Raw genomic sequence first — 18,685 nt, forward strand, 5'->3', positions numbered from 1 at the left:
CATTCACAGGAGCTGATCAGTACAATTATTCATGTCATGACTAATACTAGTCTGAAACGTTGGATTGGTATTGGATCAGATTTGACATATTTCCTGATCTGACCTGCTGACATGCCATGAATGTGTGTGATAGTGACAGAGACAACACAGATTTGCATGTAAACAAAAAACATTGTTTTAAAGTGCCTGTAGTTTTGAAGTCAAACAAATCACCACAAGACCTTTTTTGAACTGATTATAGAGAAAAGGCTTCTTTCTCATGGTTCTTCTGTTTTGGGTTTTCTTTCTGATTGTGGCAACAGACCACAGGGCCACATAAGTCAATTCTAATTGCCAAAGGATGGAGGACATGCCACAAAGAGCCATCATATTTTTTACATCTGGAAGTTACTTTTGTAAGTTTGTATGGACAAAAAAAAACAAAAAACAGTTGAAGTCAAAAATCATTGCAATCTCAAGTTTGTTTTATAACATGTGTCCCTAACAAGTGTGTAAACGTTTGAGCCACCAATAACTGGTTGAGGAACGTGAATACAGCTTTGTATGTTCATTGAGTTTAGAAAAAAAGTAAGGTAGAAGGACTTTTTAAGAAAACACAAAACCCTTTAACCACTTTAATTCCTATTGGTAAATTTAAGAATGTCACATTATCACAGTTAAAAATCTAAAGAAGAAAGAAAGAAAGAAAAAGAAAGAAGAAAGAAAGAAGAACTATAAAACTATAAAAACAAGACTAATTAGTTCTTATTCGTAATTTAAGTGCAATGTTTTTGTGATTTTACACAATGTAAATGTAATATTACATGTTCAACAAAATTTCACTCATCACACATCCTTCTAAATTAAAGCTTAAAAAATTTATCCTTGAATAACATGGAAAAAGCTCCCAAAAGTTTTGCAGATCCATTGTTTTTTTTTTATACTGATAAACACACAAATTAAAATGATTAAAAAACACACACATTAGAACAACACAGAAATTTCGGCAGAAGTCAAAGTGGCACGTGTGAGTGAGTGAGTAAGTAAGTGTAGAGGAGAGCCAGGGGAAGGCAAATGGGCGAAACCTCGGTTTGGTGTTTAGTGGCGACTGGTGCTCCGTCAATCCTGATAAATGACAGAATTATCCCATGTGCTGACATGTAGAGAAAGCAGGGCCACTGTCCACTGCACCAAGCAGGAGATGAATAACCTCCAGCCTCGCCATTTATCACCGCTGCAGCCAAGCAGCAGTGCCCCGCTCTCTCACACACATACACACACGCTCACATGCACACACACAACTCCGGTGCCTAAATACCATCACCTTCCATCACTCACCAGTCAGAATCATTTTCATAAGTGTTCTGGACCTTAAAATCAACATTAAAGGCTAATTTGTACAATTTCACAGTCATTTTAAGCCCATTTTATACCAGATGAACCATACACAACCATACACCACATTGTGCAAACACTCTCATGCTAATGTACATGTCTTTTATAACAGTCGTGTTCCAAATCAAAACAGTGCACAGATTTCAGGTTATAGTCATTGTAGTGGTATTATGGCATCACCAGTAGCCCCAGTACAGACTTGAGCATGTTTTAAAGCATAAGAATTAAATTGAAGTTACATGAGGTGACAGATTTCTAAATATACATTAACGACAATTTTTGGTTCATTTACATCATTACAGGAAATCCAAATATGGACAAGGAATTTCGTCCTTGCTCATCAAGCTTAATGTGAAAGTGTTATGCCTGTTTAAGTCAGTTCTGGGGTAAAACTTTGGTTATAGAAAAGAACCAGTATAACTTTTTACTCACCCCTTTATCCTGATCAGGGTCACGGTGGGTTATGCATGACCAGTAAACCACAGACAGTAAATATTCAGGATAGGGTGCCAATCTATCGTAAGGCAACACTCAGTCAGACAGTCAATTTAGGGTCATTAGTCAGTCTGCCCAAATGTTTTTAGTGGGTTAAAGGTAACTGGAGTCCCTGAGGAAACTCCACACACTGTCCAACTCAAACAGCAGCAATAGATGAGTGATCGTCTCTGACTTTACATCTACAAGGTGAACCAACTAGGTAGGAGTGTCTAATAGAATGGACAGTGAGTGGACACGGTATTTAAAAACTCCAGCAGCGCTGCTGTGTCTGAGCCACTTATACCAGCACAACACACACCAACACACCGCCACCATGTCAGTGTCACTGCAGTGCTGAGAATGATCCACCACCCAAATAATACCTGCTCTGTGGTGGTCCTGGGAGAGTCCTGACCATTGAAGAACAGCATGAAAAGGGGGCTATCAAAGCATGTAGAGAAACAGATGGACTACAGTCAGTAATTGTAGAACTACAAAGCGCTTCTATATGGTAAGTGGAGCTGATAATATGGACAGTGAGTGTAGAAACAAGTAGGTGGTTTTAATGTTATACCTGATCGGTGTATGTAGGTGATACTACTTGGATGTTCTATAAGATAAGGTAGATTAGGGCAACCAGAGTGGAAGGTGTGTTTGTATTTCCATAAATAAGTGCAATTCAAGCTTTGTGCCATGCTGGGTAAAGGCCTGCACTGACCGTTTAGCAGGAAGCATAATTCTGAGCATGTTCATAGCGGAGTACATTAATCAAAGCTCGTTTAGCAAGGCCGAATCTCCCCCATGCCTCTTTAACTAGCATGCATTATTTAGACTGATTATTTACACATGCACAAGAACACACCAGCATCCAGCAGAGAGGCCGGCATATACACCATGTTAAGAAACTAGTGTCCAGTACTCTAGAGGAGAGCCGGGAGACAGCGGTAAAGGAAGAGTAATTAGTCAGACATCACCGCTGGGAGCATGAATAAGGGGAGGACGGGTCACCGCTGATTATCCATGCCTATTTTATGCAAATCATTTTGAAACAGTATGTAGCTAAATATTGACATATTCACATCTGCATAACAAATAACCGTGTTTACACAGACTTAATTCATCTGATATCATCGTGTTACTAGCTGTGCTGGAGATTTGAATCTGGTAACATGCTGATATGAAAAATGTATTATATTATCATAAAGTACATAATGTATATACCACATTTTTTGTGTATTAAATAACACGCAAATTAGTAAAAAGTATAAATAACTCAAAACCACAAAAAAAGGTTGTAAGTAAAACACCCACACACCTTACTATTATCACAGTGATTCTCAAACTAACTACACTGAGCACTCAAGAATGATCACAAAGACTTATATACTTGTATATATATATATATATATATACAGGGGTTGGACAAAATAACTGAAACACCTGGTTTTAGACCACAATAATTTATTAGTATGGTGTAGGGCCTCCTTTTGCGGCCAATACAGCGTCAATTCGTCTTGGAAATGACATATACAAGTCCTGCACAGTGGTCAGAGGGATTTTAAGCCATTCTTCTTGCAGGATAGTGGCCAGGTCACTACGTGATGCTGGTGGAGGAAAACGTTTCCTGACTCGCTTCTCCAAAACACCCCAAAGTGGCTCAATAATATTTAGATCTGGTGACTGTGCAGGCCATGGGAGATGTTCAACTTCACTTTCATGTTCATCAAACCAATCTTTCACCAGTCTTGCTGTGTGTATTGGTGCATTGTCATCCTGATACACGGCACCGCCATTGGATGCACATGGTCCTCCAGAATGGTTCGGTAGTCCTTGGCAGTGACGCGCCCATCTAGCACAAGTATTGGGCCAAGGGAATGCCATGATATGGCAGCCCAAACCATCACTGATCCACCCCCATGCTTCACTCTGGGCATGCAACAGTCTGGGTGGTACGCTTCTTTGGGGCTTCTCCACACCGTAACTCTCCCGGATGTGGGGAAAACAGTAAAGGTGGACTCATCAGAGAACAATACATGTTTCACATTGTCCACAGCCCAAGATTTGCGCTCCTTGCACCATTGAAACCGACGTTTGGCATTGGCACGAGTGACCAAAGGTTTGGCTATAGCAGCCCGGCCGTGTATATTGACCCTGTGGAGCTCCCGACGGACAGTTCTGGTGGAAACAGGAGAGTTGAGGTGCACATTTAATTCTGCCGTGATTTGGGCAGCCGTGGTTTTATGTTTTTTGGATACAATGCGGGTTAGCACCCGAACATCCCTTTCAGACAGCTTCCTCTTGCGTCCACAGTTAATCCTGTTGGATGTGGTTTGTCCTTCTTGGTGGTATGCTGACATTACCCTGGATACCGTGGCTCTTGATACATCACAAAGACTTGCTGTCTTGGTCACAGATGCGCCAGCAAGACGTGCACCAACAATTTGTCCTCTTTTGAACTCTGGTATGTCACCCATAATGTTGTGTGCATTGCAATATTTTGAGCAAAACTGTGCTCTTACCCTGCTAATTGAACCTTCACACTCTGCTCTTACTGGTGCAATGTGCAATTAATGAAGATTGGCCACCAGACTGGTCCAATTTAGCCATGAAACCTCCCACACTAAAATGACAGGTGTTTCAGTTATTTTGTCCAACCCCTGTATATATATATACACAGTATATACACACATACCGACCAGGCAAAACATTATGATCACTGACAGGTGAAGTGAATAACACTGATTATCTCTTCATTACAGCACCTGTTAGTGGGTGGGATATATTAGGCAGCAAGTGAACATTTTATCCTCAAAATTGATGTGCAAGAAGCAGAAAAAATGGGTGAGCGTGAGGATTTGAGCGAGTTTGACAAGGGCCAAATTGTGATGGCTAGACGACTGGGACAGAGCATCTCCAAAACTGCAGCTCTTGTGCCTGGTCTGCAGTGGTCAGTATCTATTAAAAGTGGTCCAAGAAAGGAACAGTCGTAAATCGGTGACAGGGTCATGGGCGGCCAAGGCTCATTGATGCACGTGGGGAGTGAAGGCTGGCCCGTGTGGTCCGATCCAACAGATGAGCTTCTGTAGCTCAAATTGCTGAAGAAGTTAATGCTGGTTCTGATAGAAAGGTGTCAGAATACACAGTGCATCACAGTTTGTTGTGTGTGGGGCTGCATAGCCACAGACCAGGGTGCCCATGTTGACCCCTGTCCACCACCAACAATGGGCATGTGAGCCTGTATACAAATACATTATAAAGCCATAAGCTTTGTAATATAACAATTAACTATTACATAAAGGACTCAAAGCATATGATTTTATTGATAAAAAGCCATATAGATTTAGCAAAATAAAATAAAGATTTAGCAAGACATAAAGAAATGACTGTGGCTAGTGCTAGTTTTGTGATTTTCACTCTCATCAGTGTATTATTACTGATAATAACTGTTCTGTCTGTCAGTATAAAATAACGGACTTATAACTGAATATATTTAAATATTATTATCCATTATTATATTACTACTGATGTTACAGGTAATTATTACCGGTTATAAAAATGTAATACAAAGGGCAGATGTTTCTCAATAGTTAAGGTACTAGACTATTAATCAACAGAAGGTTGCTGGTTCAAACAATGGCACGACCAAGTTGCCACTGTTGGGCCCTTGAACAAAGCCTTTAACTCCCAATTGCTTGCATTATCTTCATTCAGAATTACATACAAGCATTTGCCAATTCCCGCAGCTGTAGATGTCATCTTTACATATATACATTTTTAATACAGTGAAGGAACTGACTTCACCCATAAAATTGATTTTTAACCTTTGTTCATACTTATTAATGCATATTCTTGTTACAAAATCAAAAGGCATTCTGTGTGTAGATTAAATGTAAATAGACATACTGAAAATACTCTAAATAACCATAAGTACAAAAAAAAGAAAAAAAGAAAAAGAAAAAAGAATTCCCCCAAAATTATTAAGCATAAATGTTTAGGGTCACTTTAATAAAACTAGTTTTGTAAAATAAAGTTCAAGACAAAGTGTGGCTCCCTTGACCTAGACCTCATGGGTCATACAGCCTCAGTGGGGTGTGTGGTACAGGCTGGGTGGTAGAGCTCTGGGAAATGGTAGCAGTGATGTAGCTGAATTTGGATTATGTGACAAAGCGTTCGGGGACAGACAGGGCAAGGATAGCACAGGCCAGTAATTGCTTATCCAGTCCATGGTTCCCTATGTCAAGGTGGCAGCAACTAAACAGCACAATCACTAACAGCTTTAGAAGATAGTTGATCTATTTAAAAAGAGTTCACTTACATAGCTTCGCATAATGACCTGTAGCAGTGGCCTTCGAGGTGAGCGTCAAGTAAGGACATGTGTTGCTTTGAGTTTGCAGAAAGTAAAACGCCGACTAGTGCCAACGGTCAATGTACTGGTGTATTAAGTACATTATGGCTTCATAAGAACATTTTGTACTGGTTAACACACATCTCTTGCAACTGAAGCAGTGGGCAGTAGTAGCACAGTGGTTTAAATACTGGACTGGTAATCTGAAGTCTTTGGGCCCTTAACCCTCAATAGCTTGGATTGTATATGATCACAATTATAATTTGTTTTGGATTAAAATAATCTAATAAATGCGTTAAATGTAACGTAAATAAACTAGACTGAAAGTCATGTGTCGATTGATCACACACCAAACAATGGTGGTGCCACAAAATCCAGAGTTGAACCTTTGACAGAACGTTGCCCATTGTAACCATTGGTCAGGCAATGAATGGTAAAGCTAATACTGCTAATACAGATCTACAGCTCAGGATAATATAAACTCAAGTAAATGATAAACATTGCTATAAGTGTCATGTAAGTTACAATTTAGAGTTTCCTTCAAATGGGATCGTTAACCATAAGCATTTCCCGCTAATTTTCTATCAATCTAGTCATATCCAATTACTCAATTGTAATTCACTCCTGCTGCTTCAGACCTCAACTCCTGACTGAGGAGAGTCACACCCTTCACATACACCCTTTGACACATGTGCAGTACCAACAGAGCTTTTCACCTGCATGAAGAGGATCATACAGGGATTTGTTTAGTGTGCAATGATCTCCATTAACACACGTCTTGTTGGACAGACGCCATTGATCAACCAGCAGAGGCCTCGATTGCAGCAAGTCCCACAACTTACAGACACACAGCCAATCGCGGCAGATAGCAGAGCTGAGATTAGAACTCGAGAGCTTGAGATCTCAGCACTGGTGGGCTGGTGTATTTTAAAAGCTGTGCCACCTGAGCGCTGCATTTTTAGTAGTTTATAATCATATATTAGCATGTTAATGTTAGAATAGTACACGAATAGCAATACAGCAGATTTCATGACTGGACAGATTTGAGCAGTTTGGGCTAAATAAATAAGAATGCTTTATTTACATACTTTTGTTAGCAAACATCAGTTTTGAAGGGCCCTTTGAAATGAACACTGCAAATTGGAACAGACTTTAAAGTCTACTTTATAGGCCTGATGACTATAGAACTGACCGTATCCTAAAAGTTTTTAAACTGATACCAAAGTAGCCTAAATGTATCCATGAATACTTCAGTGACAAGACAGCTGAAGCTTCCAAGTTGCTGAAACAGTTCTTGGGTTCCTAAAAAGATTCATGTGGCAAAGACATGCCTAGAGAGATAAAGAGTGATGGAAGGCTGGGGTGTGCCGGGTTTGATGGAGGTTCTGTCCCATGCTGAGCCGCAGCCAGAAAGAACAGAACAGAAGCAGAAGCCGTCAAACTGCATCCATCCCCTGTCTGACACATGACAGAGGACTGAGGGTGCGCTGCTCGTCCTGCCACAGCTCACAGCTCAGGGTGAACCTTCCTGATCTCGTATATACACTCCTCACACACTCTCACACACACACAGTAGCTATAAGTATGTGGCGTGCTGCACGTCCTACGAAGGGGCCAGCCTCCGTGAACCGCAATGGTATAACAAGAGTCCTGGGTTTGCCCAAATTACTTCTTTCAAAAGCAGTAGCCAAAATTATAGTCAGAGAGTTAAGACTATTGCTCAAAGCTCAAAAACAGATCGCCGGATGGACGAAGAGAAGAAAGAGAGCAAGAAAGAGTGAAGAGGGAAGAGAGAAAGGTCCGTTTGTCAGGGGAGGAGGTGGAGGAGAGGTTGCTGGAAGACAGACAAAAATAATGAGGACTTTTCTGTCAGAAAAGATTTACAAAATTGTACCCGTGTTATTAAAATTTAAAATCTTCCCCCCTCTTGCTCCTAGTGTTTCTTTCTCTCTCTCTAGCGCTCTTAGTTCTGCTTATTAGTGGCTTTAATGAGGACACTGATACACCTCTACACTGGTGGAAGGAGAAGCTGTTCCCTCAAGCCAATACCTTTCAGCAAAACCACCCCCCAACACACACACACACACAACAGCTGATCATAGGTAATAAAATCCGATATTTTTTGACGTGGCTCATATAATACACAATCACTGTATGATCACATATAGTCTCTACAGCACAAGCAGGGCAGAGGGAGGTGCCGGTGGTGTTGGCGCGATCAATGGATTCGCTAATGGTTTGACTGATGGACATCATGTTCTCTGTGCAGGGGAAAAAGTTGGGGGCGGGGAGGGGGTGTCGGAACTGAGCGTGTGATCACAAACTAACAGGGATAAATGTTTTATCAGGCTCTCTCTTTAAAACACTCCTCACAGAGCTGTGTATGTAGCGTTAAGCAGGGGTTACGCTAACGTCTCACAAACACGCTCACCAAGCTTTACTTAACACTCTTATATTATGATTAGATTTTGGGTTAGCTTCGTTCTCCTCAAATCAGATCGGAGGTCTGCATTAGTGGAAAGGAAACGTGACTCAATTGGGCAATTGGATGCGCTAAAAAGTCGGGAGAAAAAGGGAAGAAAATTCATAAACAAACAAACAAAAAAACATTTAGTATTTAATTATTTTCTAAGACTTTACCCAAAATATTCAGTATTTGTTTTCCACGACTTTAAAAAAAAAAAAAATTTAGTATTTAATTGTTTTCTAAAACTTTAACTGTTTACCCAAAACATTTCGCATTTGTTTTCCATGAGTCCTCCCAAAGCTATCAGTATGTAATTGTTTTCCATGACTTTTCCCAAAAAACCTTCAGTATTTGTATTCCACAACTCTTTTTCCCAAGCCTTCAGGTATTTAAATGTTACCAATAATGATTGCAAGGTTTTTTGAATTTAATTGTTTCTCAGGACTTTTGAGAAACAAACAAAAAAAACATTATTTCAAAATTCCATGGTTTTCCCAGGCTTTCTTTGACCTTATGAACCCTGTAAACTAAATCTCAGTTGGATAATAACACACGCAAACACACACAACAGCCGTCCGGGGGTGATCTTTAAAACAGTTCTCTTTAATTACATGTTATTTACTTAAAAGCACTTGACACCATGCAATTCCCAAAAGAGAAAAACACAAACACACACAACAGGAGATAGCAGTGTGTTCAAGGGCTCCAATGTGTAAAAGGGGAAGCTAAGCTGGCCTCCACCACCACCTAACCCATATACACCGATCAGCCATAACATTAAAACCACTTCTTGGTTTCTACACACACTGTCCATTTTATCAGCTCCACTTACCATATAGGAGCACTTTGTAGTTCTACAATTACTGACTGTAGTCCATCTGTTTCTCTACATACCTTTTTAATCTGCTTTCACCCTGTTCTTCAATGGTCAGGACCACCACAGAGTAGGTATTGTTAAGGTGGTGGATCATTCTCAGCACTGCAGTGACACTGACATGGTGGTGGTGTGTTAGTGTGTGTTGTGCTGGTATGAGTGGATCAGACACAGCAGCGCTGCTGAAGTTTTTAAATACAGTGTCCACTCACTGTCCACTCTATTAGACACTCCTACCTAGTTGGTCCACCTTGAAGATGTAAAGTCGGAGACGATCGCTCATCTATTGCTGCTGTTTGAGTTGGTCATCTATAGACCTTCATCGGTGGTCACAGGACGCTACCCACGGGGTGCTGTTGGCTGGATATATTTTTGGTTGGTGGACTATTCTCAGTCCAGCAGTGACAGTGAGGTGTTTAAAAACTCCAGCAGCGCTGCTGTGTCTTATCCACTCATACCAGCACAACACACACTAACACACCGCCACCATGTCAGTGTCACTGCAGTGCTGAGAATGATCCACCACCCAAAGAATACCTACTCTGTGGGGGTACTGACCATTGAAGCTCTTACGAGAGATCATTTAAAAAGTTAAATAATCATGCATTTTTGGATTATTGTACTCCACTAAGTAGGTGAAAGGTGGCTTCTCTTTATTGAACACCAACTGTCATATACGGAGGAGGAAGCATACCGCTATTTTGTTGGATTTCGCCGATTTGCACAGTGACTGGAATCCTGACCCAAAAAGGTTTGCAGCACCAAGCAATACTCTCTACGTCTAGTCGGTCAGGGGCTCATCTTACAGCAAGATGATATGTGTGTCTAAATTCTTTTTGTTGCTAAAGAAGCCCCCTCCCAAACAAACACACATATACAGTGTATCACAAAAGTGAGTACACCCCTCACATTTCTGCAAATATTTCATTATATCTTTTCATGGGACAACACTATAGACATGAAACTTGGATATAACTTAGAGTAGTCAGTGTACAGCTTGTATAGCAGTGTAGATTTACTGTCTTCTGAAAATAACTCAACACACAGCCATTAATGTCTAAATAGCTGGCAACATAAGTGAGTACACCCCACAGTGAACATGTCCAAATTGTGCCCAAAGTGTCAATATTTTGTGTGACCACCATTATTATCCAGCACTGCCTTAACCCTCCTGGGCATGGAATTCACCAGAGCTGCACAGGTTGCTACTGGAATCCTCTTCCACTCCTCCATGATGACATCACGGAGCTGGTGGATGTTAGACACCTTGAACTCCTCCACCTTCCACTTGAGGATGCGCCACAGGTGCTCAATTGGGTTTAGTCCATCACCTTTACCTTCAGCTTCCTCAGCAAGGCAGTTGTCATCTTGGAGGTTGTGTTTGGGGTCGTTATCGTGTTGGAAAACTGCCATGAGGCCCAGTTTTCGAAGGGAGGGGATCGTGCTCTGTTTCAGAATGTCACAGTACATGTTGGAATTCATGTTTCCCTCAATGAACCGCAGCTCCCCAGTGCCAGCAACACTCATGCAGCCCAAGACCATGATGCTACCACCACCATGCTTGACTGTAGGCAAGATACAGTTGTCTTGGTACTTCTCACCAGGGAGCCGCCACACATGCTGGACACCATCTGAGCCAAACAAGTTTATCTTGGTCTCGTCAGACCACAGGGCATTCCAGTAATCCATGTTCTTGGACTGCTTTTTTCAGCTTGTCTGTTTGCGGGCTTTCTTGTGCGTCAGCTTCCTTCTGGGATGACGACCATGCAGACCGAGTTGATGTAGTGTGCGGCGTATGGTCTGAGCACTGACAGGCTGACCTCCCACGTCTTCAACCTCTGCAGCAATGCTGGCAGCACTCATGTGTCTATTTTTTAAAGCCAACCTCTGGATATGACGTCGAACACGTGGACTCAACTTCTTTGGTCGACCCTGGCGAAGCCTGTTCCGAGTGGAACCTGTCCTGGAAAACCGCTGTATGACCTTGGCCACCATGCTGTAGCTCAGTTTCAGGGTGTTAGCAATCTTCTTATAGCCCAGGCCATCTTTGTGGAGAGCAACAATTCTATTTCTCACATCCTCAGAGAGTTCTTTGCCATGAGGTGCCATGTTGAATATCCAGTGGCCAGTATGAGAGAATTGTACCCAAAACACCAAATTTAACAGCCCTGCTCCCCATTTACACCTGGGACCTTGACACATGACACCAGGGAGGGACAACGACACATTTGGGCACAATTTGGACATGTTCACTGTGGGGTGTACTCACTTATGTTGCCAGCTATTTAGACATTAATGGCTGTGTGTTGAGTTATTTTGAGAAGACAGTAAATCTACACTGCTATACAAGCTGTACACTGACTACTCTAAGTTATATCCAAGTTTCATGTCTATAGTGTTGTCCCATGAAAAGATATAATGAAATATTTGCAGAAATGTGAGGGGTGTACTCACTTTTGTGATACACTGTATAGCACAAGTCAAGTAAACATCTGGTAGACTTGATCTGTAGGACATTTCGTATTTATTATTAAGGAAAAAAACTAATATCTTGGACCTGAGCAACAGCATCTTTGTTAGTGTCTTACAAGCAGGACCAAGACTGCTGCTCTACACACTCATGCATTTTTTATCACGCAGCTAACAATCAGAATAGCAGGCCAGGCTGAAATTCAGTTCCCTACTGAAGAAATCAGCTAAGGAAAAAAGGGTGCAGGGGAAGTATGAAAGAGGCAAGTGTGAAAATAGATGGAGAACACCTTGCTCGCAACACTTTCTTGAACACTCAGGAACTTCTGCCTGCGGCGCGTTCTGGCAGCTGTAGCGGGTTTTCCCGGAGCTCTGTCCGAGTGCCATTCTGATTTTTCTCCTATTTTCTTCTATCCACAGATCACTCCTCTCAGTGGCTGCATGCCGACGTACTAGCACTCTCTCTCGCTCATTTTACATCAACCAGTCGTTCTCACTTTGCTGTTTCCTCTCTGTATGCCAGCCTCTTGATTTCCGTCTCACATGTTTTCTATTCCCCCTCCCTTGCCTTTCTACATTCTATTTTCCTCCTGTTACTCTAGAATTCCTAGCAAGATGAGGTACCTGAAGAACTGTCTCTTTCTCGCAGAGAGTGGGCAGCCATGTGGCTCTGCACAGCCAATAAAGGGAAGAAGAAAATATATCTGACTCCATGCAGAGGCAGCAGTCGTTACAGGTGTGCTAATCCTGCTGTACCTGCACCATGTACTGGAAGCTTCAGAACAAACAAACCACTGGCTGTAATGTTCTCACAAATAAAGAGTACATCTGGGGAAGAAACATCAGCCTTGCACCACAAGCACAGACCATCAGCGTTTTATTATTTTAATTTCAAAAAGCTCATAACCATATTTTTGCATAAGTGCAAACAATTTTTTTGTTTTACATTCACTTGTAAGCTAAACTTTTTATTTGTTATAAGCAAGCTCTTTTATTTGGAACTCATTACTAAAAGAACCAGTTCATAGGAAAAGACAATTATGCTTGGAAGAGTTGAAAGTAAAAGAGGAAAAGGACAGACCTGGATTAAGCTTTAAGGTGCTGGGTTTGAAGCAGGAGTTTGTTTCTAGCAGGGCAGCCTCAATAACATTTACATTTTCAGCATTTAGCAGACACTCTTATCTAGAGCAACTTATAGAAGTGCTTTTCCCTACTCTAGTTTAAGTATACAACAGCCCAAAAGATACAAATGTGCAGAAACTCTGTTAGAACAAAGTTTTTTTTTTTTTTTTTAAATAAGATGATATAAAAAGTTAGTAAGTGGATGTTATTGCTCAGTTTAAGTGCTTAGTAAAGAGGTGGGTCTTTAATCATCTTTTAAAGGGAGTGAGAGACTCGAACAAAGATGTACAAACGGACAGGAGAAGTTCGTTCCACCACTTATGTGCAAGTACAGAAAACAGCATTGATGCATGTCTTCCTTGAGTTCTGGGCAAGACTTGACAAGGTTGAGTGGTACAGACTGGTGTTTTATTCGTTCTCTAAAGTAGCTTGGGGCTGGTCAATTTTTGGCTTTGTAGGCGAGCATCATTGTTTTAAACTCAATGCAGGCAGCTACAGAAAGCCAGTGAAGCAGTGGGGTGATGTGACGGTGTTTAGGTTGGTTGAGAACCACGTGTGCAGCTGCATTTTTTATTATATGCAGGGGTTTAAAAGTAGACATGGGAGCACATGGGAGTTGCAGTAGTCCAGTCAAGTGACTGGACAAGAATCTGAGTGGCTTCCATAGAGAGAAATGGATGAATCTTCTTAAGGAGAACAATCTTGTCATGTTGGTTACATGAACGGAGAAGGACAGCTGGTTATCCAGGACAACACCAAGGTTTCGTACATTCGTACATAGCAGTCAGTGGCAATGGAATAGCATACAGTGCTACTAGGCTTGAGCAGCCTCTGACTTGCGGCAATCTACAAGGATCACCAAGCTACAGTCATGACAGAAAATGGACAAACAAATTGAAATCACATTGGCAAAAGAGTTCAATTCTGTCACCATTTCTAGTGTCCATTTCTAGGTCTAGTGTCAGTGAGCACCTCAGTTCCCGGGCTCTAAAAACCAAAGACCAAGTCCGAAATCTTGGCGTTCTAATAGACTCAGATCTTACATTCACCAGCCATATTAAAACCATCACCAAAACAGCCTTCTACCATCTTAGAAATATAGCCAAAATCAAGGGTCTAGTGTGCCAACAAGACCTAGAGAAGCTGATCCATGCTTTTATCTCCAGTAGGGTGGACTATTGTAATGGTCTCTTAACTGGACTTCCCAAAAAGACCATTAAACAGTTACAGCTCATTCAGAACGCTGCTGCTAGAGTTTTAACTAAGACGAAGAGAACTGAGCACATCACTCCAGTTCTGAAATCTCTACACTGGCTTCCGGTTAGTTACAGAATAGAATTTAAGGTGCTGCTACTGGTCTATAAATCACTGAATGGGTTCAGCCCAGAATACATCTCAGATATGTTTAGAGAATATAAACCTAGTAGATCTCTTAGATCCATGGACTCAGGTCAGCTAGTTGAGCTCAGAGTCCAAACTAAACATGGTGAAGCAGCATTTAGCTGTTGGGCTGCATATAACTGGAACAGACTGCCAGGAGATATTAGATGTTCGAAATTTCTTTTTCATGCTCTTAATAATTCTTTTTATAGAGTAGTGTACATTCTAAATTGTAGTGTATATTTTACTATATTTTCTTTTAGTTTTCATGTTTTAATTGCTTCTCTCTCGTTTTAATTTCGTATTTCCCCAAATTGTAGGGTATATTTTACAATATTTTCTTTTAATTTTTCATGTTCTTAATTTTTATCTCTCTTGTTTGAATTTCATGTTGTCTTAATTGTAACTAAATGTTTGCAAGAAGTCTTTCTGAGGTTCTAGATCTCAGGAATGTTTTAATGCTTTTAATTTTTCCTTATGTAAAGCACTTTGAATTGCCACTGTGTATGAAAGGTGCTATACAAATAAACTTGCCTTGCCTTATTTTATTTCACATATAATGAGAGAAGCAGGACTGGAGAATGATAATCAAGGACTGAAGGCATAAGAAAAGTCAATAATCTTTGATTCGGAGATGACAAGACTTATAGCAGAAAATCATGAAGACCTGAAGGCCCTTATAAGGAAAGTTAAAGAACAGAGTGAAAAGATGGGCCTTCAGTTTAATATAAAGAAGACAAAATGCATGACAACCTTAACATTGATGGAGAAGATGTCAAAGTTATGAACAGCTTTTGCGTACCTGGATCAATTATTAACAACCAAGGATCAATCAGTCAGGAAATATGACCAGACTGGCAGTTATCAGAACAAATATGAATGAACTGAGGTACATCTTCAGATGTAACGATTTGTCTCTCCAAACAAAGATCAAAGGCCATTGTCTTTTCTGTTGTTCTTTATGGATGTGAAAGCTGGAAAATAAAAAAGGGTCAAGAAAGAATATCAATGTCTTTGAACTATGGTCCCGGTGAAGACGTCTGAGAGTATTTTGGACAGCAAAGAAGAGGAACAAATGCATCCTTGACCAAATCAAACCTAACCACTGATTTAAAGCTTAGACAACCAAACTGAAGATTTTTTATATGGGAGAGATTATGAGAAGAATCAGTTCAGTGAAAAAGACAATTATGCTTGGAAGAGTTGAAGGTAAAAGAGGAAGAGGACAGCCAGAAACAAGGTGGATGGACAGAATTAGAGCAGCAATGGCCAGGCCATTAAGAAGCCTGAAGACTCAAACAGAAGGCAGGATGTTCTGAGAAACATTATTCATATGGTCGTGTGGAGTCAGAGTCAACTTGACAGCACTTAATAACTTATTGCAAATGTTTTTTAGGCGCTTCTTTATTTCATCTGACTGCCCAGATAAATGTTCCCTTAGTATAAAAAATAAGGACAGAAATTTTACCAGCAATGGTAATGTGCTGGTATGTCAATTATACACAGTCGAGCCAGATTACTAATACCACATCCTACTTTAGATGGCGACAGCACGTAGCTCATAACAGAACTCATGTTTTGTGAGCTGGCTTGGTGGGTATATAAGGTGTCCGATAGGCTGTCTGCACATATATCCCTTGTTGCTGTCATGGATAAAAGTACCATAGGTGGTACAGGGGCGGATGGGCTCCTCCAGCACGACAATGCGACATGTCACATGGCTAGAAATGTCCTACATTGGTTGAAAAGCATGACCAAGACTTCCAAGTACTACCCTGGTGCCCTAATTCCACATACTTGAACTCATTTGAGTGTCTGTTGGACCACGTCGATCGTCACGTTCGCTCTATGGATCCTCCCCCATGCCCCCTCCAGCAGCTGTGGGATGCACTGCAGTCAGCATGGCTCCAGATACCTGGGACAACCTACCAGGAACCTTATTAAGTCATTCCGAACCCGTCTAACTGCTGTCCGTGCGGCGGTCACCCTGGATATTGGTTGATGGTCATAGCACAATGCCATACCACACCTCAGACATGACACCAATGTATCGTGGGGCTCTGGCCACCACAGACAAAATCACCCATGTATGTATGTAGACACCAGACTGACTGATGGGATTCGAACCCTTGATCCAAGCAATAGTGAGCCAGCGTAACTTTCCTGCTGCACCACCCGAGCGCCAACCTTTTCATAGAAACCGTTCATTGTCTGTTTAACCATCATGTCACGGTGGGTCCGATCACGCCAGTCCATCACAAGGCAGACACACACACACACACACACACACACATATTTAGGACAAGTCTCTGGACTTGTGGGGAAACCCACGTGAACACTGGGAGAACATAAAAACTCTACACAGAAAAGACCCTGACCGCCTGGCCAGGGAATTGAACCCAAGCCCTTCTTCCTGTGAGGCGACAGCAACCCACTGTGCCACCGCACCGCCTCTGAGATAAATCACATTCTCATGATCTGGAAGCACTGTTAAGAATTCTGACACAAAGACTACCACCACATTCCATCAGGCGAAGCAGCTGGGGATTGTATAACCGGGCTGGGTAAAAAAAACAAAAAAACATGGACACTAGCCATGAGCCTTTACAAGCATGATACGCATTTTTTTATTGCTTGTTCTGTATTGAAATCGCATTAGGAGTCATAAATCTGTGGTCTGTGCTTTATAAAAGAGCAGTGGGGGGGGGGGGGAAAGGAGCAAAGTTTAGCTTGAATGCTGAAAGGCCAGACCTGGGGCGGTAGTTTATGATGTCTCAGTGTTGTGTTGTAATCCTACAATCTGGAGGGAAAGACTGAAAGTGAATGAGAAAGAGAAATTCAGGAAGGGTTAGATAAGTTTTTCTTTTTTTCCTTTTTTTAAATGGCTCTGACTGCTTTTATAGAAAGCATGACCAAACGATTGTGAATTGGCAAAATAAGGTTAAACCGTGCTTATAATATTAGATTCATGAAACGATACTTTTCTTTAATCGATTTATGAATGAAATGACATGGAAAATTGATTTGCTGCATTACCTGTCCAGAAAGCAAACATGCTTTATGGCACAGTATTTAGTTTAGCCATTTGCCAAGGTACTGTCTGCACTGGGGAATATGGCCAATCGTACAGCAAGCCCCTGTCAGCACATAGTCAGCATGAGAAAGACAGCTGCAGCTTGGAAACAGCACGTTATTTATTTGTATGTAGTTTTTGATATTTAATAGGTGTGCTTATTGCATGATAGGAAAGCAATACTGACTTTACAAAGGTATTTCGGGGACTGGGTTAAATATCCCTCAAAACTTAAATATCCTAAGCTGTCCATGAGAGTACAAGGGTCTCACAATGATAGTTTGGGGATGGGGTTAAATTGCTCATCATAACTCATGACTTCTGGGCTGATTTACCGTGTATCCATTTCCTTCATTCATTTTAAAAAAATCAAGATTCTCCTTTTAATTTATTTCTTGCCTTTTATCTGAATTATTGTATCTGTGCTCTTTCTGTCCTGCATAGCACTTTGAACTACTGCTGTATAAAAGGTGCTTTATTAATAAAGATTATTATTATTTAATAAGTGGATCACAGTCATGACAGTTACACATCTTAGTTATATAACTATACATTAAAAGTTGAGTAGAGTGGCTTGAAGGCACAGCTGGTAAAGTGAATGATGAGAAATATTCATTCATTTGTTTGTTAACTAACCACTTTCTCCTGGTCAGATCTTTAGGGTCTGGTGCCAACCAAAACCCATGTACCAAACAATTAAAGTACTAAACCCATGTTTAGCACATTGCCTACAACATTGTCATTTTTCTTCAGTGATGGGAGCGTCTCCATTGTTCCGAAGTCCAGTGGTAGTACAGTAAGTTTTACACCACTCTAGTTCTAGTTCATGTGGCACTGTGCATGGTAATCAATAATTTTCTTTGGGAAAAATAAGGTATCTATCTATCTATCTATCTATCTATCTATCTATCTATCTATCTATCTATCTATCTATCTATCTATCTATCTATCTATCTATCTATCTCTCTATCTATCTCTCTATCTATCTATCACACTGTTCTGTCATAGAAACTCAAGCAATAAAGCTTCAGATTACGTTTTTTTGTGCAGATGTTGCTTCCAGAAGCAGTTTGGACCTTGTAATTACAAATGGTGAGCAATGTA

General features: G+C 41.0%; 1 protein-coding gene across 3 annotated transcripts in view; it reads right to left on the bottom strand.

The window, feature by feature from the left end:
- vti1a (vesicle transport through interaction with t-SNAREs 1A) overlaps positions 1-18,685 on the bottom strand; it is a 197,047-nt gene that overhangs the window by 2,528 nt on the left and 175,834 nt on the right. The window lies entirely within an intron of this gene.

This window comes from Trichomycterus rosablanca, chromosome 10 (assembly GCF_030014385.1).
Source record: "Trichomycterus rosablanca isolate fTriRos1 chromosome 10, fTriRos1.hap1, whole genome shotgun sequence".
Taxonomy (NCBI): domain Eukaryota; kingdom Metazoa; phylum Chordata; class Actinopteri; order Siluriformes; family Trichomycteridae; genus Trichomycterus; species Trichomycterus rosablanca.